General features: G+C 48.7%; 1 protein-coding gene across 2 annotated transcripts in view; it reads left to right on the top strand.

The window, feature by feature from the left end:
- IL17REL (interleukin 17 receptor E like) overlaps positions 1 to 24931 on the top strand; it is a 705004-nt gene that overhangs the window by 96488 nt on the left and 583585 nt on the right. The gene's annotated exons all lie outside the window — the stretch shown is intronic.

The raw sequence follows: 24931 nt of genomic DNA, 5'->3' as shown, positions 1-24931 counted from the left end.
AAATACGCATTATATCTAAATCCTCCTTACAACATACATAGAACATGCATGAACCATTGCAAAAATAACCCATCTCTGCTCTCCAACCTTAGGAATGATATTACAGCCATAATGATAAATAGCCCAGGGCTCATTACATTAAAGGTGACCTCATGATGTTTCCTCTCTGAGGGCACGTTATCACATTTATTGATTTTCACGAGTTTCTCTCTTCTGCAGATTGACAGTTCCTTCCACAGGACTAGCAATGTTGACTTCACTAAAGGAAAAGGACTTGGAGGTTCAGAAAAGGGGAATGACCTCTTCAAACTAATAGCTCCATGAACCGTTTTTCTGTCTCAGATTCTTTAGATGGTTTCACCTAGGTAAAGTAGCTCTTCTTGACTGCGTTCCTTGGGTGAGAAGCAATCCCAGAGATTAGGCAACCTGCATCTGAACTGAAATATCATGTAATGGGTGACAGCAATGACATTTTGTTATTGATCCCCACCCAAATTTAGAAGAGATGATGGCAGTGCTTCATCAAGATTGTTAGATCTCCAAGGATTGCAATGGTTGTAAAGATATGTTTGAGCTTAAGGTAGATTATCAGTAGAGGCCACTGAAATACTTATCCGTTGGGTCCTTCAATTTTGTTTAAAAATTGAAACAGTCAATATGAATCATTTTTCTGTCAATGGTTAAATCCACATTTATTTGCAAACTAAGGGAATGCAATTTAGAATGGAAGGTGATCATACGTACATACAAGTGCTGTAGTGCAAACGTTATAGGAGGAGGGACACACACCAAAGTTCATTGTCTCCGTGCTTCCTCCCAGGTGTGAACGCCCCTACCCCTTTAGTTACTTTTTGGTAAACTAAGTAGTGTGACCTTCCATTGATGCTACAAGTGAAGTCATATACCACCTAACAGACTGAAAATCGACACTGGGATCACAAATAACACAGATGGTCTTCAGGTTCATTTAGAAGTTTATTCAGGTGTTGGCAACAATTCAAGTTTTGAATACACCATCACAACAGATATTACATGTAGTGTGAATTGGGGAAGAGCAGCTGTACCTTATTACAGCTGCCTTAGTTTGAGCCTTTTTGGACCTTTAAGAGAGTAAGTAAGGATACTCACCATCTGACTACAGCATAAAATACCAAAATTATATACCGTTCAAGAACTGGCAACCCCCTCTTAACTTTTGGTTTTCCTGCGGAGTACATTGCAGAAGATTGGATATTAACATTTTCTGACTGGTCTTTCAAATGCTTCTCAAGTCTGCAGTACTGAGGGTTAACCTTTCACTTTAATTTCCTTCACAAACTCAGGTTTACACTGTTTCCCAATTAGGAACACTGTGCCTATCATAGGAATTGTGGCAAATGTCCAAATTACATTGTACAAAAAGCATAGTGATCATGTGTAAGACCTGGCACAATTGGCGTGGGTCTCCCTTCCATTTTTTTGCTGATGCCTCCTGTGTTTTTGCTGTGTTTTTACTGGTCTAGATGCTTTGGGCACTTTGCCACTGCTATTCAGTGCCAAAGTGCAAGTTCTCCCTATTGTAAATTGTTGTAATGGATTAGTGACTCCATGATTGGCTATTTGATTTACTTGTGAGACCCTAATACAGCACACCATGTGTGCCAAAGGCCGGTAAATTACATGCTGCTGGTGGGCTTGCAGCACTGGTTGTGCCACCCAGAGAAGCAGCTTGTGAAACATGGCCCACACCTGCCATTACAGAGCCTGTGTGCAGTCTGGGACTGCCATGTCGACTTGGCAAGTGCTCACACTTGCCAGTCCCTAAAACTCCCCTTTTTACATGTCACCCCTAAGGTAGGCCCAAGGTACCCCCATGGCAGGGTGCATTGCATGTTAAATGTAGGACATGCCCTGATGTGTGTGGCATGTCCTGATAGTGAATTACACTCAATTTCATTTTTCACTATTGTAAGGCTACCTGTTCCCATAGGCCAGAATGGGCAGTTTGATTATAACATCTTATAATCCTAACTGACCTAGGGAACAAGGTAGAAATTCGAGTTTAGTATGCCTGAACTCAGAATATTAAAATACAGCTTTTAGTGAGGGTGATTTTTACATTCTGGATTTGAAAATACCACTTTTAGTAAGTAGGTATTTTCTTGCCTAACCATCCAGTTGTCTCTGGTAGGTTTGTGTATTCCATGTCTGGTTTGTGAGTGACAGGGGGCCGGAGAGGGCCTTCTCTCCAGCAGTCTGATGGGTCAGGGCCGGGCTAAATAGGACCTGCATTGAATAGAGAGTGGGGGGGGGGAGATTTCCTTTCACTGACCTGAGCCCTCATAGAATAGAGAGTAGGGGGTGGAGATTTCCTTTCAACTACCTGGGCCAGGTCTTCTCTCAAACAAAGCTGTCTCCACTTCCTGCCAGGAAACTGCGTCCAGGAGGACATAACTGGTTTTGACTAGGTACAGCCACTCTCTACCTTCAGTGAACAAATGATTTTGCAGTATAAATATTGGGGCCCAGACCCCAGAACTTTAGATCACTTCTGGGAATCAAAACAAACCTTTGCTGAGGAAAGAAACCAAGGAAGCTGAAGGAGGAGACTGCCCCTGCGCTGGGACTATTTTTTTAGAACTTCCAATTCTCACCATGAGTAAACCAGCATCCCATTCATCTATGGATTTAGACTTTGAAGAAGAGAGGATTGATACTTACACTGTGCCACACCTTAAAGGCCTCACTAAGAAAGAGGAATACCAAAAAGCGCTGAGGGCCTGGTTGGAATCTAGGGATGCCAGTGAGCACCCTGAAGAGCCTATAATGGATGGAGAGACTGTGGATGGACAGCTGGAGGGGCCATTGGGCCTGACGGGGGGAAAGCATCTTCCAGGGTGGGCCATAGTGTTTCTTCTAAGGGCCTATATCTAGAAGAGCTGGAGAACAGGGAGAGTACCAGGATGCATGAATTGGAGGTCACAAATCTCAAGCTATGGAAGAAGGATAAGGAGTTGGCATTTAAGAGAGAGAAATTAGCCCTAGAGGAGAAAAAATGCTTTAGAGCTTGAAAGAGGGTTGAGGGAGCTGGATTTGAAAGCAAAAAGTTTAGAGATCAGTCCCTCTGGTGGCAGCACACCATCCGTGCCTGTAGAAACAAGAGTATTCATCCCCAAAGATGTAATAAAAGAGTTCCACAAGCATGAAGATATTGGGCAATGGTTTAAGGCCTATGCAGTAGCTATGACCTCCCATTGAACTAGTCCCACACAGACAGCATCACAATTTAATAACTTTTTTTGTATTTTATTAAAAAAAAAAAAGTCATTATTTCTGGTAGCTTCCGGTATCGACAGTACGTGAGGTGTATGGTGTGACCCTGTCCATTTAGGGAATCATCCTCCCACACATTTTTCTTATCTAATTGAGGTTGAGGAACAATAATGGAGTGAGCTTTGTGATTGGGCGAGAGGGTACACCATGCTATATTGGAATATTGAAAATTCAAGTCCCGGAATCTATGCTGTAGACGAGGTTATTCATCTACAGTTTTCTACCATTGGATGCCCTCCTCTATGATCTTGATATGCAGATGATACCAACTTGCAGCCCCCATCTGCCATTGGATTAGTTTGACTATTTAATATCTGCATAGTTTTCTGGCTGTTTTACGAGGGCACTTCGCACCGTATGTCGAAGCATTCTGTGTTTTACTCAGGATTAGGTCGTTTGATTTGGATTATTTTTATCGGAATGCTGCTCATGTCCAGCCAACTCAAGTGACGAAGCTTCTACTTCGAGTACCTATTGCCTGGTGAAATAAACTGAATGTATAAGGCCTTACAAAATTTGTAAATATACCATCAGCACCCTGAGGAAGGATGGTACAAGAAATTCCGAAACGCGCGTTGGCGCATTTTTGTGGTTGTGTATGTTTATGATGTATGTTTCGTTTCTGTAGAATTATATTTTTCCCTTTGATGAGTTAATTTCTTTTTGATTTTCTGTGGGTGTGTATGTATATATTATTCTGTTTTTGTTGCTGTTGAGACATGTACCTCAATTCTCTATATTGCTTCGTCTATGTCGGGACTCGCATAAACTGGACCTGGATGTGAGTCATATTTAATTGTATGAATTTTATGTACAAAATATTTATTGACAAATTATGGATTATTCAGTGAAAGAAATAATGAGATATATATATATATTTTTTAAATAAAATACAACAAAAAGTTATAAAATTGTGATGCTGTCTGTGTGGGACTAGTTCAATGTGATTAGTATTGAGTTTTTTTTTTCTACTGTATATTGTGTTGCTGTTTCCCTGGTTTTTGCCCCCTGAGAATTGCCTTTCAGGGACCCTCTTCTGTTTAGTAGCTATGAGCTCCAACCCGATCCCTGAGAAGGATTGGTGTGCGGGGTTGTGAGAGCGGTTTCTCAGTGAGGGGCAGGACACCTTGTTAGACTTGCCCTCTGAGGACCAGAATTCCTATGCCCACATGAAGGAAGCCCTAAAGACCGGTATGGGTTGACCCCAGAGCTTTATAGACAAAGGTTTAGAAATTGTAAGAAACTGGAGTCAAGTACTTGGGTGGAATATGTGACTTTTTTGCAGAGCATTGGATTGTTGGGTGAAGGGTAGCAAAGTGAATGATTATCAGGCGCTCTAGGATTTGTTTGCATGGGAGCATTTGTCCAGTAATTGTTTTCCAGAGCTACGCCAGCACCTGATTGATAGTAAGGTGATTAACCCTAGGAAGCTTGCTGAGGAGGCGAACCACTGGGTTAGTATCCGGGTCCCCAAGGGTCATGTGGGATACTTCGCCGAAGGTGGGGAGGGTCCCCAGCAGAAGAGTGGGGGGGACAAGGATAAAAAGAGGGAGTTACAGAAAAGGCCCCAAAGCAATCCCCAAGGGAACCAAGAGAAGGATTCCCAGTCTCCCCCTGAGAAGAAGTTAGGGCCCCCCACAGATAAGCCTGTTTAGAGGGGTCCCAAAAGATGTTTTGTTGTGGTCAGGTGGACCACTTCGTCTGGGAGCCTCTGTGCCCCAACAAAGGTAAAACAGCACCCACTGGTGCACCGCCCCGACAGATGGCTAGTATAGCCCCTGGAGAGAAGATGGGTGCCCAAGGTGGGGGGGGTCCCGCAGAGATGTCCCTAGTCTCCCTAGGTGACTGTGAGGTGGTCCCAGGACCCAGCTGTCTGATAACACTAAGACATGTAGGCAGTGGGTGACCATCAATGGCCATAGGGTGGAGGCTCTGAGAGACACCGGAGCCAGTGTGACAGCTGCCTGGAGAGCAGGTGATCCCCCCATGCATTTTACCCTGTAGTTGCTGCTGACAACTAAGAGAGCCACCATAATGTCGTCCAGGTTCCCTTTGAGTGGGGGGGTGAGGGGGGGGGGGGGGCTTCAGGTACCTTTTTAGTAGCTGTAAGGCCAGCCATGCCTGTTGACTGTCTGCTAGGCAATGATTTGGAAAGCTCCCCTTGGGCTAAGGTGGAGCGAAGAGCTCATTTGGAGATGTTTGGTCTGCCAGAGTAGGCGTGTGTGATCACTCAGTCCATGGCAGTCGGTGACAGTGTTCAAGAGGACCTGGAGCCTGTGATGGTAGCCCAGGTGCCTGCCTTAAAAAGAAGAGTCAGGGGGCGTGGGAAACCAGCCCCTCAAGTTCCCACAGTCCAGGAGGAGGCAGACCTTGAGGTTGATGCCCTGTGTTAGACTTGGCAAAGCTTGGCGTGATTACCCCTGACTCTTTGCCTCCTGTGAAGGTAGATGCTATTGGTACTTGCCACTGCTAATCAGTGTGCAAGTACAGATGTTCCCTGTATACATTTTAGTGGTGATTGGTTGTCTCTGGTTGGTATGTTTGCCTTACTAGCAAGATCCCTAAGTGATGTGCACAGGGCTAGTGCTAAAAGGAATGCGCAGAGAGGGAACATAGGTCTTCAGTGTATGGCCTGCGTGCATTATGCTAAATTAGCATGTTGTCCTGACAAGTGCTACCACTTGTCAGGCCTGACTTTGCCTTCTGCATACACATGGGGCACCACTGTAGGACGTCCTGGGTAACCTCTAGGCAGGGTGCAGTGTAGGTAAAAGGCAGGACCGGTGCCGGTGTGGGTGCTAGGCCCTGACAGATGAGAATACTCCATTTCATTTTACCTGGTGAAAGGCCATCCTGCCCATAGGACAGAATGGGGGAGGCTGGGTGTAGTATTGTTAGCCTAGTTTCCCAAGAATTGGAAATGGAACAGTGAAGTGTGGTATGTTTGAACTCACAGCGTCATAACGCATCTTTTTGGGTAGATGGTTTTGTCGCTGTGTGTCCAGAAAACGCTGTTTGAGAAAATTGCTGAGTTTGTGCTTTAGACCTTATTGCGAGTCTCAGCAGAGTGTGAATTGCCTGCCTGGATCTGGGAAAGTGAGAAAGGCTGAGTTAGGTTATGCCCCCGGGGAGGGGTGGAGACGGCACCAGGCGGCCTTGCACCTGGAGCGGGGAGCAGGAGAGGCTTAGTGAGGTGAAGAGGCCTGGGTCAGAGCCAGAAACCTATAGACTCATCTCTCTCTGAGTGATAAAAGATCCAGGCCCCCATTATCAAAGAGAGGATGGTGACACTCATGGGGAGATACGCAAGACTGATTTAGGGAGGGGTCGGTGACCCCTGAGCACAAGGAAACGTCAAAGACAACGAGGGGTATAATTGGAAGAGCTGTAACCCCAAGACGTTGGTTAGGTTATGTCATGTTGATGATGTTGTCGAGAACGGTCTCGGTATCATTCAGAGAAGTACTGGAAGCGCTTTGAAGACGCTGTGGGCTGGTCGAGTCTCTGGTAGCTTTTGATCAGTCCGCGATTGGGCAGAAAACCTCTACCTCAGGAAGAGTTGCTGAAAAGGCTGCGGAAGACACTTGACCCTTGCTTCATGATCTGGTTCTTGTGGGAAGTTTGTAGCTCTTGATCGTGGAGTGACTGAAGGGGCACTGCAGTGGGTCGTGTCCCCCCTTCTTCCTGAGCAGGACTTTGCTGTGTGCTGCGTCCAGTACCCCAAGGGCCCTAGGTGAGCTGGCTCCCTGTTCTGAAACTCAGGAACATAAACGTTTCCAGGAAGTCTCAGGTGGCGTGGTGGTGGGCCCGTGTCATGGCAGCCTGAGACCTCCGAAGTGGTGCCTAAGGTGATCGTGGACACCCAGAGCGAATCAAGACTCTGACGCGCAGGGTGCGTGTCTTGGTGCGGCTACAGGTGTTGGAGCACCTGTGGATTGTGGGCATCGTGGAAGAGAGCTGAGATTCAGGACATGCTGGGTGCATGTTGCAGTGCAGTCCAGGCACTAGTGAAGAGTGCTGGGACATCGTGGGCACTAAGAAGGACTGAGTCTCCAACACGCGGGTCGGTGTGTGGTGCTTCAGCCAGGGAGTTAGTGGAGAGTGCCTGGTACCTCATGTTTACCAGGAGGAGAGGTGGGACTCACGTGCAGTGTGTGTGTCGTGGTGTGACCAGGGCGTAAGTGTTGAGCACCTGGGTGATCGTGTGCACCAAGAACCGAGGTGGGTCTCCAGCACTCAGGGTGCAACTGGGGGTGCAGTTGCAGCACTAGAGGAGAGTGCCTGAAGATTGTGTGTACCCAGAGATGGAGCGAGACTGGGACGCGCAGGGTGCGTGTCAAGGTGCTAGCCGAAGCATAGTGAGGTGCACCTGGTCATCGGAGGCAGGAGGAGAAGCGAGTCGTGGACGCGCCGGGGGTGCGCGTCGACGGTGCAACCGGAGGTGCTGGTGAGGAGTACCGGGGAGCGAAGAAGTTCTAACAGCGCTGGAGAGGAGGGCCAAGTAATCAGACCTTCGAAGGCAAAATGGGGTGGCACCAGCGTTGTGTGAAAGGCTTCGTGGATGGACTTTGTGCTGAACATTGGCAGCTCGGAAGGGCAGCCCCGCAGGAGCTGAACTACCAGCCCGATTGCGCCTTACCCGAGGTGATAAGGTTCTGGAGTGAGGCCAAACCGCTGCTGCAGGAGAGGAGAGTGGGGTTGCGCCACCCCAGGTAAAGTGGATCATCGCCTAGGCAGGGAGCGGGCCCGGAGGGACACTCTCTCGGCCTCTCGCTGCTGGCAATTGTGCGCACCTGTTGCTTCGGCCCGTGCTGGTCCCGGACAGGGTAGTACAGGGGTCAGGGCCCGGAGTGGAACTTGAGGGTCATCATTGATCTGTGTTGGGGGCAATCGGTCGCATAACTTCTACAAACAGTCATATAACACTTTGCATATTTGCTGCTAACGAACTATCGAACTATTGGACAACGTCTGACACTAGGGGTGCTTAACGAACTCAGAGGATAGCGCGCTATGCACTAAGTTATGTTTCTCTTGCAGGATACAGGATCCTAGCGTAGCGCACTGCATTGGATATTTGTTGCACTGTACTGAATTGCATTGTGACGCATCACCTTATTCCTTCCGTGCATAGGGCATGCTGGTGGCGATATGCATTGTCTTCCTATTGCACTGTCCATAATTGCAGCGTGACGCGTTGCTGTATTTCTTCCTTGAACAGGGCATGCTGGTAGCGAACCGAGTTGCATTTATCTTGTGTTGACTCAGTACATGATTGTGACGCTATGCACTGATTGTTTCACTGTGACACTGTACAGGAACCCATCATCAAGTAGTGCAGTATTTCTTGTATTTTGCAACGTGTGTGATTCTAGTGATACAACGTACCTAACCTGATGAGAACGGTTAAAAGTCAGTGTAACTGTTAGTTAAAGGCAGTGGTTGGGGATTGGAACTGCCCAATCCACCGGAAACAATATTACCCATTGTATATGTGTGGAAGTTGTATCGTGGTCATTTCGTATATCTTTCTATATAAAGTGTACTCGTTTTATACAAACTTGTGTGGAGTCCATTTGTGGTGACATCATTGGGATTGCTGTGGGCGTGGTTGTACCTACTGAACACTCGTGCCTTGGAGATAAGCCTGGCTGCTTGTGTCAAGCTACTAAGGGAGTGAGCAGGGCTGTCTCGAACGGTGTCCTTTCTTGGCCTAACGTGGGAGCTGGGTGGTCAGGGTCGCGCACTTGACATCAAAGGGGTGCACGGGAACGCCCGGCTTCTAACACCCTGCAACCTACAGGGGAACAAGTAGCTGAACTGGGGGACCTGCCTGAGCTGACCCATTGGCAGCAGGAAGGGGGACCCTCCAGGGAAGAGTTCTGTGAGGAGCAGAAAAAGTGCCCTTCTCTAGTGGGTTTGCGGCAACAGCCACAAATCAGGCAGCAGGTGATCAGTCTGGATCACATTGGATCTACTGGGAGAATGGTCTCCCGTATAGCGAGCCTAAGGTTGCTGAGCCTGGGTCAGCCCGTGTGCTGGTGGCACCCCAGCGCTTCAGAGCATTCCTACTGGGTTTGGCTCATGATGTACCTTCAGCAGGACATTTGGGGCAAGAAAAGACCTTTGAAAGGCTTGTCACCCACCTTTATTGGCCTCAAATACGCAAGAGTTCAGATACTCATTGCAGGACCTGTCAGACTTGCCAGGCAAGTGGTAAGAGTGGTTTACAAGGCTCCTCTCTAGCCTTTCCCTGTGGTCAGCACCGCTTTGAAAAGGTGGGCATTGACATTGTGCGGCCTCTGGATCCCAAGACAGCCATGGGCAACAGATCATCCTGGTCTTGGTAGACCTTGCCACCTGGTACCCGGAAGCCTCCCCTCTCCGGACTGTGTCAGCCCCCGTGCTGGGTCATGCGTTCATGGGGGTTTTCTCCCGTGTGGGGTTCCCCAGAGAGGTGGTGTCAGACCATGGTACCAACTTCATATCCAAGTATATGAAGTCCCTGTGGCAGGAGTGTAGCGTAACTTACAAGTTAATCACTCGTTTCCACCCCCAAGGTAATGGGCTGGTTGAGAGATTCAACCGGACCCTAAAAGGCATGATTATGGGTCTTGAGGAACCTATGAGGCGTAAGTGCGACATCCTCTTGCCATGCCTTCTGTTTGCTTACAGATAGGTGCCACAGAAGTCCTTAGGGCTCAGCCCCTTTGAACTGCGGTATGATCACACTGTAAGAGGACCTCTGAGTTTGGTAAAAAAAGGCTGGGAGAGAGCTCCCAGTAAACCTCCCCAGGATGTATATATCTTCATGCTGACCTTCAGAAACCAAAGTAGGTGTTTCAGACAACTCGCTTAGGTGAATCTGGAAGCCAGCCACGAAGAGATGAAATTGTGGTATGATCAGAATGCCACTCTGATTGAGTTTCAGCCTGGTCAGAAAGTGTGAGTTATGGCCCCCGTGGACCGGACCATTTGAGGTGGTGGCGCAGAAGAGTGATGTCACCTACTTGGTGGAGTTACGGTCTCCTAGGAACCCTTTGCGGGTCCTCCATGTAAACCGCCTGAAGCCCCACTTGGAGAGGTCCGAAGTGGGCATGCTCCTAGCAACAGATGATGGAATGGAGGAGGAGATTGAGCCTCTTCCTGACCTCCTGTCTGCAAAAGATCAAGAAGGGTCAGGGGATGGTGTAATCCTCTCTTCCGCTCTGACCACTGAGCAGCAAGATGACTGTCGCCAACTGTTGGGACAGCTTCCTGATCTGTTCTTCCTGATTGGTGTGTCCATGATATGGACGCTGGGGACAGTCCTCCTGTAAAGCACAAAACATACAGAGTGACTGACAGGGTGAGAGCTTGCATCAAGGAGGAGGTCTCCAAGATGTTTGCATTAGGTGTAATTGAGTACTCAAACAGTCCTTGGGCCAGCCCAGTGGTCTTGGTCCCAAAGGCTGCCGCACCGTGTGCCACGGCAAAACTCCGGTTCTGTGTGGATTACCGAGGGCTCAATTCAGTCACCAGGACTGACGTGCACCCCATCCCCAGAGCTGATGAGCTCATTGATCGGTTAGGGGCTGCACGGTACCTCAGTACGTTTGATTTATTGTCTGGGTACTGGCAGATCGCCTTAACTGATGGGCAAAAGAGAGGTCAGCATTCTCCACACCAGATGGGCGCTACCAATTCCGGGTAATGCCCTTTGGGATGAAGAATACCCCTGCCACCTTTCAGAGGTTGGTCAAGCAGGTGTTGGCTGGACTGGAAGATTTCAGTGCTGCCTACCTGGATGACATTGCAGTGTTCAGTGCTAGTTGAGAAGAACATCTGTCCCACCTCTGGGAAGTGTTGTTGGCGCTGCGGAGAGCAGGCCTCGCGATCAAGGCGAGTAAGTGCCAGATCGGCAGGGTTCCGTGGTGTAGTTGGGACACAGGTTTGGGAGCGGCCAGGTGGCGGCCATATAGCCCAAGATTGATACCATGTTGGCTTGGGAACCCCCCAAGACCCAGACAGAGTTTAGAGCTTTTTTAAAGGCTCACAGGGTATTACAGGAGGTTTGTCAAGGGGTATGGCAGCATTGTTACACCCTTGACAGAGCTGACTTCCAGGAAGCAGCCCAAGAAAGTGAACTGGACTGACACCTGTTAGAAAGCTTTTGATGCCCTGAAGACTGCCATGTGCACGGTGGCCTTGCTTCAGGGGCCCAACTTCTCGAAAGAATTTGTCGTGCAGACAGATGCTTCAGAACATGGCTTGGGGGCTGTACTCTCACAGATAAATGAGGAGGGCCTAGACCAACCTGTAGCCTTCATCAGTAGGAGGTTACTTCCATAGGAACAGAGGTGGAGTCCAATTGAGCGTGAGGCATTTTCTGTGGTCTGGGCACTGAAGAAGTTGAGTCCATACTTGTTTGGGACTCACTTCCGGGTTCAGACAGACCACAGGCCTCTCAGATGGTTGATGCAGATGAGGGGTGAAAATCCAAAGCTGTTCCATTTCCCTACAGGGGATGACTTCACGCTTGATCACCGCCCTGGTACAGAACACGCCAATGTTAATGGTCTGTCCAGATTTTTCCGACTTAGTGAAGAGAACTCCCAAGTGGTGGGTAGTTCTCCCCACATTTCAGCTGGAGGTGACTCGTGTGAGACCTGGCACCATTGGCGTGGGTCTCCTTTCCGTTTTCTTGCTGTTAATTCCTGTGTTTTTGCTATGTTTTTTGCTGGTCTAGATGATTTGGACACTTTGCCACTGCTATTCAGTGCCAAAGTGCAAGTGCTCCCTATTGTAAATTGTTGTAATGGATTAGGGACTCCATGATTGGCTATTTGATTTACTTGTGAGACCCTAGTACAGCGCACCATGTGTGCCCAGGGCCTGTACATTAAATGCTGGTGGTGGGCTTGCAGCACTGCTTGTGCCACCCACAGAAGCAGCTTGTAAAACATGGCTCAGGTCTGTCATTGAGGTGCCTGTGTGCAGTCCGGGACTGCCATGTCGACTTGGCAAGTGCACACACTTGCCAGTTTCTAAACCTCCCTTTTCTACATGTTAGTAAAGTAAAGTCCACATTTGTAAAGCGCACAATCACCCGTAAGGGACTCTAGGCACTGGGGGGCCGTCGGGAAGATTAAGCGAGCTATTGCCCAGAGTCACATGGTGCTGGGCTAACCTGCCGCCGGAGCCGGGGATCGAACCGTGGTCCCCAGATTCCAGCGTCAGTCGCCCTGGCCGCGGCGCCACACTTCTTCCACTTTAGTCACCCCTAAGGTAGGCCAAAGGTACCCCCATGGCAGGGTGCATTGCATGTAAAAGGTAGGACATGCTCTGATAGTGAATTACAGCCAATTTCGTTTTTCACTACAAGGCTACCTGTTCCCATAGGACAGAATGGGCAGTTTGATTATAATATCTTATAACTCTAACTGACCCAGGGAACAAGGTAGAAATTCGAGTTTAGTATGCCTGAACTCAGAATATTAAAATACATCTTTTAGTGAGGGTGATTTTTACATTCTGTGTTTGAAAATACCACTTTTAGAAATTAGGTATTTTCTTGCCTAACCATCGAGTTGTCTCTGCTAGGTTTGTGTATTCCATGTCTGGTTTGTGGGTGACAGGGGGCTGGAGAGGGCCTTGGCTCCAGCAGTTAGATGGGTTTGGGTTGGGCTGAATAGGGTACGCAATTTTGCCGCATGGCCGTCGTGCGTGCATGCATTGCATACACGTTGTCGTAGTTCATCCAAGACGCCATTTTGTCGCATGGCACCAGATCGTCGCATCTCATCGAGGCGACATCTTGTCGCATCGTAACCAGAACGCAGTAAGAAACTGATACATTACCTCCTCTCTGGTAAGGAACCAAAGCATCACCTCCTCTGCTCTGCAGTAAGGAACCAATGCATCACCTCCCCCAGAGCAAGGAACCAAAGCATCACCTTCCCTGCGACCCTTTTGTTTGTTTTGTGTGACGCATCTTAGGTACTTTGAGATTAAAGTGTCGCATTTATCATCTACATTAAACTAAGCTATTTCTACCATCTTAAAGTGATATTCTTAATACTGTATTGTAGATTTTTGTTGATTGGGCTTGTGTTAAGTCTAGTAAAGATTACTTATTTTTTTAAACTGGTGTGGTGTCCATTTGTAGTGTTTTCACTGTATTACTGTGTTCACAAATGCTTTACAAACTGCCTCTGAGATAAGCCTGTCTTCTCGAGCCAAGCTACCAAGGGGGTGAGCAGGGGTTTTATAGGAGTGTATCCCCCTTATCCTAACTAGAAGCAAGGGTCCCTATTTGGACAAAGGTGCAAACCGTTGCCAACTAGAGACCCCCATTTCTAACATCATGTGTTAGAGATTGGGTTTCTGGTTGGCAGAGGTATGCACCCTGCTCATGAAGGAACCACAATCCTAGTCGGGGTAAGTCAGATGCACAATGTAATTTGACTTGTGCTCACCCTCTGATATCTTGGCACAGAGCAGGCAGGCTTAACTCAAGAGGCATTGTGCTCACCCTCTGATATCTTGGCACAGAGCAGGCAGACTTAATTCAAGAGACAATGTGTAAATTATTTGTGCAACACTACATACAGTAACACAGTAAAAACACCACTAAAAGACTCCACACCAATTTGGAAAAATAGCTTATGTTTTTATGAACAAAATAACAAATACCCAATAAGTATAACTGGAGTTATGCATTTTTAAAGAATAAATTACAATATAGTGCTTAAAAGTTTAAAGTGCCATCTGGGGACATCTAGTCATGCTTGATCCGGTTAAATCCAAAAGTTCAGGCCGGTTGCGATGGAGCTCGGGTCGGATTCAGGGACAAGCCTTGCCCCACTGAAAAGTACCTGTGATGCATTTTCGATGGAGTCGAGATGCAAGAAGCAAAGAGTTATAGGTTGTTGTCGAACCACTGGATCGCAGGCAATGTATCGATGTCGAACCACTGGAGTGAAGACGGTGTGTGAATGACGAGCCACACCAAGTCAGAGATACATCAGAAGCTGGAGAAGATGCAAAGTGCAGTTGGCGATGCAAGGTCCATGCAGCAGAGACGATGCATCGGGGGAGATGTGCCGGTTCTGATCACTGCAAAGATGTTGATGCATAGATTTTAGCAGTTGCAGTAACTTCATACCCACTTCCAAGGCCCCAGGACTGGATTGGCACCACTTGGCAGCGCAAGACTTGCAGCAAGCAAAGTCCAGGTGCTGTTGAAGGGCAATGAGAAGTCTTTGATGCCCCTGAGACTTAGAACAGGCAGCAAGCCAGCATGCCCTTGGACTCACTCTGGGTTGAAGTGAGATGGGTCCAGTCCTTCCTCAGCAGAGCAGAAGGTAACAGGCAGCAGGGCAGCACAGCAGAAAAGCGGTTCTTCCAGAGCAGCAGATCAGCAGTGTGGCAGTCCTTATAACAGACGGCACAGATGCCGCGAGGAAGTACCGACGGATAGAGCGGTGCTTCACCAGTCCTGAGCCGCAGCCAGGCGAGGTGAGGTGTTTATCTCTTACTGATCAGCCCGCCGCTGAGTGTAAGAAGAGGTCTGGAACAGACACAACCTGGAGGTTCAGGTGACTTTTCTGTGTCGTTCCTACACTACCTTTTACTCTTTTACTTATCTGTCACGTTGGGTTTGTTTTGTTTGCAGTAGCTGTAACTAATAGGTCCTGAAGAAAGCAAGGCTAATAGCCAGGTTTGCTGAAACATGTCGACCACGTCACACCACTAGGCAGGTTATAATTTCACCCTGTCTGAGCTATTTTTTAACATTGGTGCTAGGAGTTAAACCCTAATAAATTAATTATTGCTCCTTAAACCAATTTTATTCACCCCTATTCTTTTCCTGGTTTTTCTTGCACTGCACTGTAGATTTCTCTTCAACCCCATCAGCTACCTTACCAACACATATGGTTTGCACCATAATACCAACACATACAGACTTACAGGAAGATCTCTTCTTTCTGTCAATACACCGAGATCTGGTACAGTGTTGGTCCTCGGGGCCCCAAATGATGAAGGGCGGTTCCGAGTGGTGACTGATGGGAGCCAGAGACCAGATACTTATTTTGATCTGGCATAGAGATATATACATATATACACATATATATGTTCTTTAGCATTTACCCCGAAATCATATGGATAGTGGGAGCGCTACACCCGTTCTGTCTTCACTAACTAGCCTGTCTTTTTATTGACCCTCTGGTACTCTGTTGTGAAGTCCTTGTAACAGCACAGCAGTCCTTCCCCCGGCAGAGTTCTTCACAGGTCCTGTAGTGTCTGATTTTGTGGGGTCAGAGACCCATTACGTATACCCAGTTGTGCCTTTGAACTGAAGGGGACTTCAAAGAGGAGCTTTGAAGAGATCCTCTCTCCCAGCTTTGGTTCCAGACTCACTACAGGGTGTATGCATCCTTTTGTGTGGGGAAAGTACACAGCCTATTTAGGTGCAAGTGTCAGTTCCTCCCTCCCATCCTGCCCAGGATGACCCACCAGGATGTAGATGACCCAAGAGCCACACCTCAGCTCCCTTTGTGTGTGGCTGTCTAGAGGGAATGCACTAAGTCCAGCTGTCACCCACCCCAGACCCAGTGTATTGGATTCAGGCTGCAGGCACACAGGGGTAAGAGCAGAAAAATGTCTTCTTACTAATAGTGGCATTTTTAAAGGGGTAGTGATAAAGTCATATTTACCAGTAAAGAGGATTTATCAGTACCAGTCCAATGATATGACACATGACAGAGCTACTCATTCTTAATGAGGAATTATAGCTATTAGGTGTAATAAGGAATTCCCGATGTTAACCTATGAGAGGTGTGTGCCTCATAGTCGAGAAAAATGTATTTGGCTGCTCTTCACTACCAGGAAATGCCAAACTTAAAAGTAACACCCTACCTTTTGATTAAACAGCACCCTGCCAGATGGGCTATAAAGGGCCGACCGTAGGGGTGACATATGTAATAAAAGGGGAGTTTAAGGCTCGACAAAGGCCTTTAAATGCCAAGTCGACATGGCAATGTAAACTGTGTGGGTTGCATAAACAGTGCTGTAGGCCCAATAGTAGCATTACATTTACAGGCCCCGGGTGCTTGTAGTGCACTCTACTAGGGGCTTATAGATAAGTTAAATATGCTAATTGTGGATAAGTCAATCAAACTATTGGCTAGGAGAGAAGCACACACACTTTAGCTTTAGTTGGCAGTGATAAAGGGCCCAGAGTTCTAAGGCCCACAAAAAGAATTCAGCAAAATTGGAGGCAAACAGGCAAAAAGTCTGGGGCAAGACCATCCTACTACTGTCAGGTCTAACACAATGCTCATCCTGCTCTGATGCAAGACCAACGTTGGCAAATGAGGGAACTGGGGTACAGGGAGATAACACAATTTGCCCAAGATTCAGCAAGTTGGTCAATTGAGATTCTGGGTTGGAACATCTGGATCTCTAATTCCACAGCTCTTAACCTATACATAAATCACATCTCCTACCAAAGCTCTGCAACTAGCTGCTGTCATCCTTGTTCCAAAGGCCTAGTAGTTTGTGTGTGGTTGGGCAACCTTGGATGATCTCTGCGATGGTGGAAGGGTGATCTTTGATTTTGACTGTCTCATGAGCATCAGACCCCATTATCATGCCTCCCAATCTGCAGATATCACAGCTGTTGGGTTTGTTAGTGAGTCAGGACCTCACCTAGCTGACTTTATCACCTATGATCCTTTTCATTTTCAGGACATTATCCACTTTAGTTCTTCCCATGCCTGTTTGCCTTGTTTGTCTACCCAGCGGAATATTTCATTTCCACACACTTCATTCTGCAGGAGATGCACCCTAGGCAGCACCAACCAACCGTTTGATACAGTGATCAAGGTCTGTGTAGGTTGCCACTTAAATTTCACTGGAGCAACGCAATTTTTCACTCTCCCTTTTAGATGTGCCATTGGAAGCAATGTTTAGGTTCTTTTTTATTTCTTTCACCCAGCAGACAAAGTTCCTTTTACTCGGCCAGATTCCTAAACTGATGATCTTGAGGGCAAGGAAAGGCACAGCAATGCAGAATGATATTGGACTTTCCTGAGATTTGATGAGCTGGTCAACAGTGTATGGATGGTCCAGTGCTGGTTTATAGGAGAGTGCATTGTTTTGTTTTCTTCATTTTCTTCGTAGTGCCCCCACACAGCCTTCTTCTGCCACAGTCAAATGTGTTAATTGCCATTTCACCCCACGCAAGGCTTTCTCCCACAATTGGTTTTATATTGTTCTTGCATAGCAAAGCATAGATGCTAGTGTTCCTTAAACTAAAGCAGTGTGCACATTCTGTAGAAGGAGTGTGTTCTTTCCCACTATGTCCTAAGAAGTTAATACTTCTTTAAAGACCATTCCCTTTCTTCTTGCGCTTCCTGAACCTTACTCTGCCTCGTGGACCACTCAAGAATGTTAAAAAAACAGGATTTAAAAGTGTACAGTAAACAATGGCCCCTTTAGGTGAAATTCCTTGCCTCTCACAGGTGAGTGCTGGGTTTGTTTTGTATTGTGCTCCTAGAGAAGTATGTAAATTATTCGAACTTTGACTTAAGATGGCTAGAGAAACCACTAAATAATACTAGGTTGAAAGGCAAAATTTAGGAAGTCGTATAGGTAGGAATAACTGATGGACCTTGAGACTACTATTAAAAAGGTGATGCACGTGACTCACAAATCTTAATTTTCTAGGTTATTTGAGGTGTTTCAATTTAAATTCCCGTTAGCTTTATATCTTGTCTTTGGGATTCTAATATACTGTTGTTTAACTGCATCCTTTTCCCTTTCTACTCTGTTTGCATTACCAACTCCAAGATGCTTGATATAGATGGTGAGCAATTTCTTCATGTTACGTTCCCTCACATGCTTGGTAGTTGGTGATCTCTTTGGTTGTTTGGTGACTAGCCAGGCCACCCCCTTGTTACCTTTCGAATAATCTGGTACATCGTGGAAGGAGTTTTTGGTTCACATTTACATCAGCTTTGCAGTTAGTCCAAATGCAAATGCAAACATTGCAATAACAATGGTGTTATATTTTGGTTGAAAGCTTTTATTCGATATGCAAGATATCTTGAAAGCATACATACATATAAAAACAGCATTTCAAAATAGAAAATAGATATGTCGACATTGAAATATTAAAACAATAAAATTGGATTTAACCCTAGATAAATTAGCTAAAAAATGAATTAAATTGAAATTGACAATCTCTTGCTGCGAATCAACCATGAACGTTTTAAGAATTTGGAGACACCACAAACAATGCAAGGGGAGGTATCGGACAATAAAATTCGTAATGCGACCAGATGCCTACGTGTTCCCAGGGATCTAAATAGAGGTTTAAGCCAATATCTCCTAGGATTAATATAGTCTGGGCACTCAAAGAAGATGTGTGCTACCGTTTCAAGCCTAGATGGACAAAGGGCACAGAAGGGCGATAGTTGAGCACCGGATTTCCATTTTGACACAAAGGCCCCGATAGGGAGGGTGCCTACCCTGAGCTTAAAATACAGAGCCCTATCTATTGGCAAGGTGATTAAGTCCAGGTAGGGTTCGTAGACTACCACATCCTTTATTTTCAAAAATACTGCAGTCAAGTTACAGTGGTTTGAGTTCCCAATAAGTTGGCCAGAGACCCAGTCCCAGTAGAGTTTTTTGAGGACAGCCTTTGGTGGGGCAGATTTTGTAGTCCAACAGTCCGCCAGGCCCAGCTCCCCCAAAAGCTTTTTGGTGTCCCTCAGCCACTTTATCTTGGCCCAGCCTCCCATGCTCATTACCTCCGCCAAGCCATCAGCATAAGATTTTAACTCTGGGACCCTCCATATGCGGGACCATAAGAGCAATGGTCGAAGGCGAGCCTGGTCTTTGATGCTCTTACAACCCACGTCCAAGAGCACCGGGACTGTCGGAGTGCTCAAAGGGGAGAGCTAGGAGGTCCTTCAAAAACTTGCTCTCAGCCTTGGATAGGGACTCCAAATTGCAGTGACCCCACAACTCTGCCCCATACAGTGCTGATGTTACGCCTCTGGCCTTGTAGATCTCGATTGCAGGTCTCACGAAATGTTTGGGTGATGCTCGAAATTCCCTAAGCAGAGCACCCCCTACCTTTTTGTGATTCAGGACCATCTTGTCAATATGGGAGGACCAACTCATATTGTCAGTTATGCGTAACCCCAGGTAATCAAATTCGGTAACTTTCTCCAAGGGGACTGTGTACAAAACAGGCGGGCGTCCTGGTTTCCTTGGAGGGTGCAAAATCAGGTATTTAGTTTTGTCCACATTGATTACCAGTCCTCTGGATGAACAAAAGTCCTGGAAGCGGGTCAATAACTTCTGTAGCTCCTGGGGAGTCTTTGAGATGAGGAGAGTATCATCTGCAAACAGCAGAGTAGGAATCCGTACTCCCCCCAGACAGGGTGCGTCCGCTGGTTCTTGCTGGAGATGCTCCACCACACCGTTGACATACAGCGAGAAGAGTGTGGGAGCCAACACGCAACCCTGTCTGACACCCCTACAAACCGGAATCCTATCCGTTGTTTCCCCATTTTTCCCCCAACGGACCTGGGCATAGTTGCTGGTATGAAGTTTAATAAGTAGGGACAAAATGTAAGGGGGCAGCCCCAGGCCCTGTAGTACCCTCCAGAGTTCCTCCCTAGGGACCAGGTCAAAGGCAGTCTTTAGGTCAATAAAGGCCAAGTAAAGACTGCCTTTGCCTAGTTCCACGACCTTCCAGTTTAAGAGTGCTAGCCTGAAAACCTGCTCAACGGTGCCCGTTCCTGAGCGGAATCCGGCCTCGAAATCAGATAGCACTCTGTTCTCGTCAACCCAGTGGAGAATCCTACCCAGAATTACCTTTCCTGCCACCTTTTGCGTGGAATCAATCAGGCTAATTGGCCTATAATTCCCTGGGCTATCTCTGCAACCCTTTTTATAAATGGGAACGACCATCACCCCTCTCCATGAGTCTGGTACTGGGCCACCCTTCAAGATGTCATTTAGAAGCGTGGAAATTACAATGCCCCAGTCAGATGGATATGCACGCAAAAGGTCTCCTGGAAGCCCATCCGGTCCTGCAGCTTTCCGTGGTGCCACCCACTTAATAACCTTCTCTACCTCCCTTGCCGTAAAGAGGTCGAGAGTGACATCCCCTAGCGAGAGGGTGAGTGCGGCTGGGTCACTTAGGGGCCCTTCTACCAATGAGTATAAGGCCCCGAAGTGTTTTGACCAGCTCTGGGGAGGGATGTTACATGTCCTCAACGTCTCATCGGGTCTGTTACGGGAGCCCACCAGATTCCAAAACCCTCTTGTGTCCTTACTTTTACTGGCAACCAGTAGGTCCGTCCAGAACTTTTCCTCCCATTCGTTCTTGGCAATTTGGATGGTCCTAGAGTAAGTCTTTCTGGCCTCCCTGGTCTTAGTTTGCGATTTGGATTTGACTGCCTCTACCAGTCTGGACTTCATCACCCTACATGTGTGGGTGTACCATCCCTTAACTTTCACTTGCCTTTCTTTAGTCCCAGGTCTACTTGGGTGAGCAGTGAACAGATTAGTTAGGGCCTCGGTAAGGTCGCAAAAAGCCCCACAGGCCGCCCCCACCCCTCCCGTAGTGGTCCCCAGATTTAATTGTGCTTGGGCTAGGAGATGGGTAATTGCTGCAACCTTCTCCAAAGAGAGGGCGAGTTTCGTCCACTTCATTGGTCTCCCACAAAGTGATACTTGCGACTCGCCCAGATCTGCTGTGGAGGAGGGAGCAGAGCCTCCCCTGCCGGCTAACCACCAGGAGACTAGAGTGAGGGAGAGTAGGTTGTGATCGCTCTATACTGAGGGGACCACAACCATGTCCCTCACCGAGTTCCACAAACACACATCAAGCAAGATGTAGTCTATTCTTGATGTGTGATTGGGCCTGTTGTAAGTGTGGGCCCCCCCCTTGTCCGATTCTGACCTCCCGTTTAGTGCCCTCAGGTTGAACTCCATACTTAGGGTAAACACCTGCAAGGCTACCTCTGTCCACCTCTTGATGGGATCTATCTCTAGAGCGGGAATCCCCCTCCTAACATCCTCTTCGTCCTGGTCCAGGGAGACGTCCGAGCCTAATGGCTCGAACGTACAATTAACATCACCAGCAACCAGGGTGCATGCCTTGTATGGAGTTGATCTTAAGAGGCACTCCAGAAGTGCAATTGTTGGGGACTGCCTTCCCCCCTTTGTGCCTCGTGCATAAATATTATAAATATTTAGAATGGCACGGCCCCTGGAGTCCTTCAAAATAATATTAAGGAGGTCCATGCAACCGGTCTGGTGCTCCACTATCCTACAATTCAATGAAGCAGCAACCCAGATGAGGAGGCCACCAGAAGGGCGTCCCCTCCCTGATTCTGAGCATACTGCTGGGATAGAATAAGCCGAATATCCCACCTTATGGGTGGGCTCCGTGCTCCATGTCTCCTGGAAAATGCATATGGAATGTTCTTCCACCAATGCATTCCAGTCGGGCAGTGTCAGCTTCCTTGAGATTCCAGCAACGTTCCAGCTGAAGACCTTAAAAACTAGGTCCGTCACAGCTGGGACGCTACCGGATACAAGGTCATGACAGGGGGCCGCCTCTTGCGGGTCCACCGATATTCCACATACACCAGTAGTTTCATGGGTCTCTACCATTCCCCCGACATCGAGTAGTATGGAATGGGTTTTGACTGGGGTTGGGGATGAGGGCTGCACTATGGTAGAGGGTGAAGACTCTCTCAACTCCCCCTCCACCGTCCCTCCCTTGCCCTCAAGTCAATAGCCCCTGGAGCCCCAAGTAGTCTCCGGCCACCCAGCTTGGGGATAGAACTGGGGTGCCACAGAGCTACCCGGGCCTCCGCTAGGGCCATAGTAAGTCTCCCTGGTGACAGTCCCTAAAAAGTTAGCAGCAGGCCTAGGGTAAAAGTAAGTCAAATCCACTGCTCTGACACCAGGACCATCCACCTCTTGGTTTTGGCCACAAATTATCTTCGCCACTCTATTATCCTGGAAATTAATAATGATACAGTCTCCCTCCAGTCGCTTCTTGCCCTGTCCCACCCAACCTACCCTGCGGACGCTGAGAATTAATCCATCCACACCTATTGGAAGTGGTTTGTTTGTTTTTAATCAGTGGAGACTCTTATTTTTTAGAGCCTGGTGAGTCTCAATCTGATTAGCCTTCAGTGGTGGGACATTGACAAGCACTACTACGTAGGGAGGGCAGTCAGGGGGAAGATTAACCGGAGGGCTCCAAGGGGTGGCCTTTGGGGGAACAACTACAGCAGAGTCAGATGCCAATTTGCTTCTGGCATCCTTAGCTGGTGGCGCTGCCCCGACCCCCTTGCCATTGACACACGGCAGGGCCGCTTGGCTGCTCTTAACCAAAGCTGCACCGGCCGGTGTCTTTACCTGAGGTGGTTTCTTGTGCTGATTTTTGGAGACCACGGGGGGATTTGTTTTTGTATAGGAAATATGAGGGGCAGGTCCTGGCTTAGAAGCGGGAGGGACCAGGGGGGCTAAAGATAAATCCCTGCGGAGTGGTACCTCAGGGAGAGGAGTCGACGTTGGTACAACCAGCACAGGGACAGGAACTGCAGACAGTCCTTTTCCCATGTTCCTTCCCGTGATATCCTCACTCACTCTAGGCTGGTGTTTAATAAGGGTCTTGAGTGAGAAAAAATGATCAAGGGAGGATTGTTCAAATTTGTCCAGTCTCGCCCCTAAACCCTTGAGTTGATCCGTCAACGGGACCAATAGATTTTTAAACAGATCCGTAATTAATTTGAGGGAATCGGGTTCTGGGGGGACGGCTACCCTATAATGGGCATTAGGATGAACAAGCAAAGTATCAGAAGTAGTTCCCGCAACGGGAGGCTCCCCTACCCTACCATTGTCAGCTGGTACTAGGCCATTTTCTGCTTTTGACCCGAACCCCCTTTGCCCCTGCTTTCTTGGACGCTTCTAGAGTATAGCGTGACTACCTTTATGGGAGCTCACAACCCTTTTCCTTTTCGCCTGTTTTGAGGTGCCTTGGACCAGGCCGGGCAATCGCGGCTCCATAGGAGGGGCTTGATGTAGCGGTAGGGTGGTCTGGCCGATGGCAGGGCACAGTGGGGCTAGAGAGTTTGTTTCCCCTGCCGCCTCGATACCAACCACCACTGGCAAAAGAGCAGAAAGATTCTCCAGTCTATCTACACTTGCTCCTATTGCCGACAACCGAGGCTGCACTGGGGCATCTGAGGGGTGGGGAGATGGAACCCGTTCAGAAGTCGGGGACAAGGCCTGAGCCACAGCACCAAGGGATGATCGTCTAGCTGGTAAATAGACCTCAGAGAGGCGACGCTCGGTCATCACGATCTCCTTCTCAATGACCGCTGCTACTCTGGTTATGAAACGGTCCATAGATCCTATTGTAGAACTCCCAGCCGCTCCTCCCTCTCCCCCACACCTGAGCAATTTCCCGGAACGGGTAGACATAGTGGAGTATACTCCCTCTGCCACAGTCACGCAACCTACCAGGTCCACAGGCACGATGTTAGGGACGTGGCCCAGCCCAGCCTCTGACAGCCCCTGACTGCCACAGACTGCCCGCCCTTTCCCCGGGCTTCGCTCGGCGTCCCGCTCGCGTCCCGCTGCGCGAATGCCGATCCTTGATGAAGGGGCGTTGCGGGCGGGTGGGCGTGTTGACCAGGGGGCGGGGCGGCACTTGCTGGCGATACGCTGAGCCTTCTGGTCAGTGTAGTTGGAAATACTGCCGCTGCTCCGCTTGCTCCGCCTCCTCGCCGCGCCTGGAAGTCAGCAGCTCCTCAGCCCACAGGATATCCGAGCTGCCCCTCGCTGACCGCACGAAGCGGCACCCGCGGAGCGGCTGCGGCGAGCGGTGAAAGCAGTCAGCGGTAGCCCTTGAGAGGGGGGAAGAGCAGAGCTCGGTCGAGGGTCCTGGTCCCAGTCCACACGTCGTTACCCACAGGTATGCTGTCCCGCTTGACTTCCAGCAACGCCCGCTTTTTGGCGCCTGGCCGGGCGGGGGGCGTGTTGACCAGGGGGCGGGGCGGAACTTGCTGGCGATACGCTGAGCCTTCTGGTCAGTGTAGTTGGAAATACTGCCGCTGCTCCGCTTGCTCCGCCTCCTCGCCGCGCCTGGAAGTCAGCAGCTCCTCAGCCCACAGGATATCCGAGCTGCCCCTCGCTGACCGCACAAAGCGGCACAAGCAGTCAGCGGTAGCCCTTGAGAGGGGGGAAGAGCAGAGCTCGGTCGAGGGTCCTGGTCCCGGTCCACACGTCGTCACCCACAGGTATGCTGTCCCGCTTGACTTCCAGCAACGCCCGCTTTTTGGCGCCTAGCCGGGCGGGGGGCGTGTTGACCAGGGGGCGGGGCGGAACTTGCTGGCGATACGCTGAGCCTTCTGGTCAGTGTAGTTGGAAATACTGCCGCTGCTCCGCTTGCTCCGCCTCCTCGCCGCGCCTGGAAGTCAGCAGCTCCTCAGCCCACAGGATATCCGAGCTGCCCCTCGCTGACCGCACGAAGCGGCACAAGCAGTCAGCGGTAGCCCTTGAGAGGGGGGAAGAGCAGAGCTCGGTCGAGGGTCCT

Source organism: Lissotriton helveticus, chromosome 1_1 (assembly GCF_964261635.1).
Source record: "Lissotriton helveticus chromosome 1_1, aLisHel1.1, whole genome shotgun sequence".
Classification (NCBI taxonomy): Eukaryota; Metazoa; Chordata; class Amphibia; order Caudata; family Salamandridae; genus Lissotriton; species Lissotriton helveticus.
This window is presented reverse-complemented; position numbering and strand designations above follow the sequence as displayed.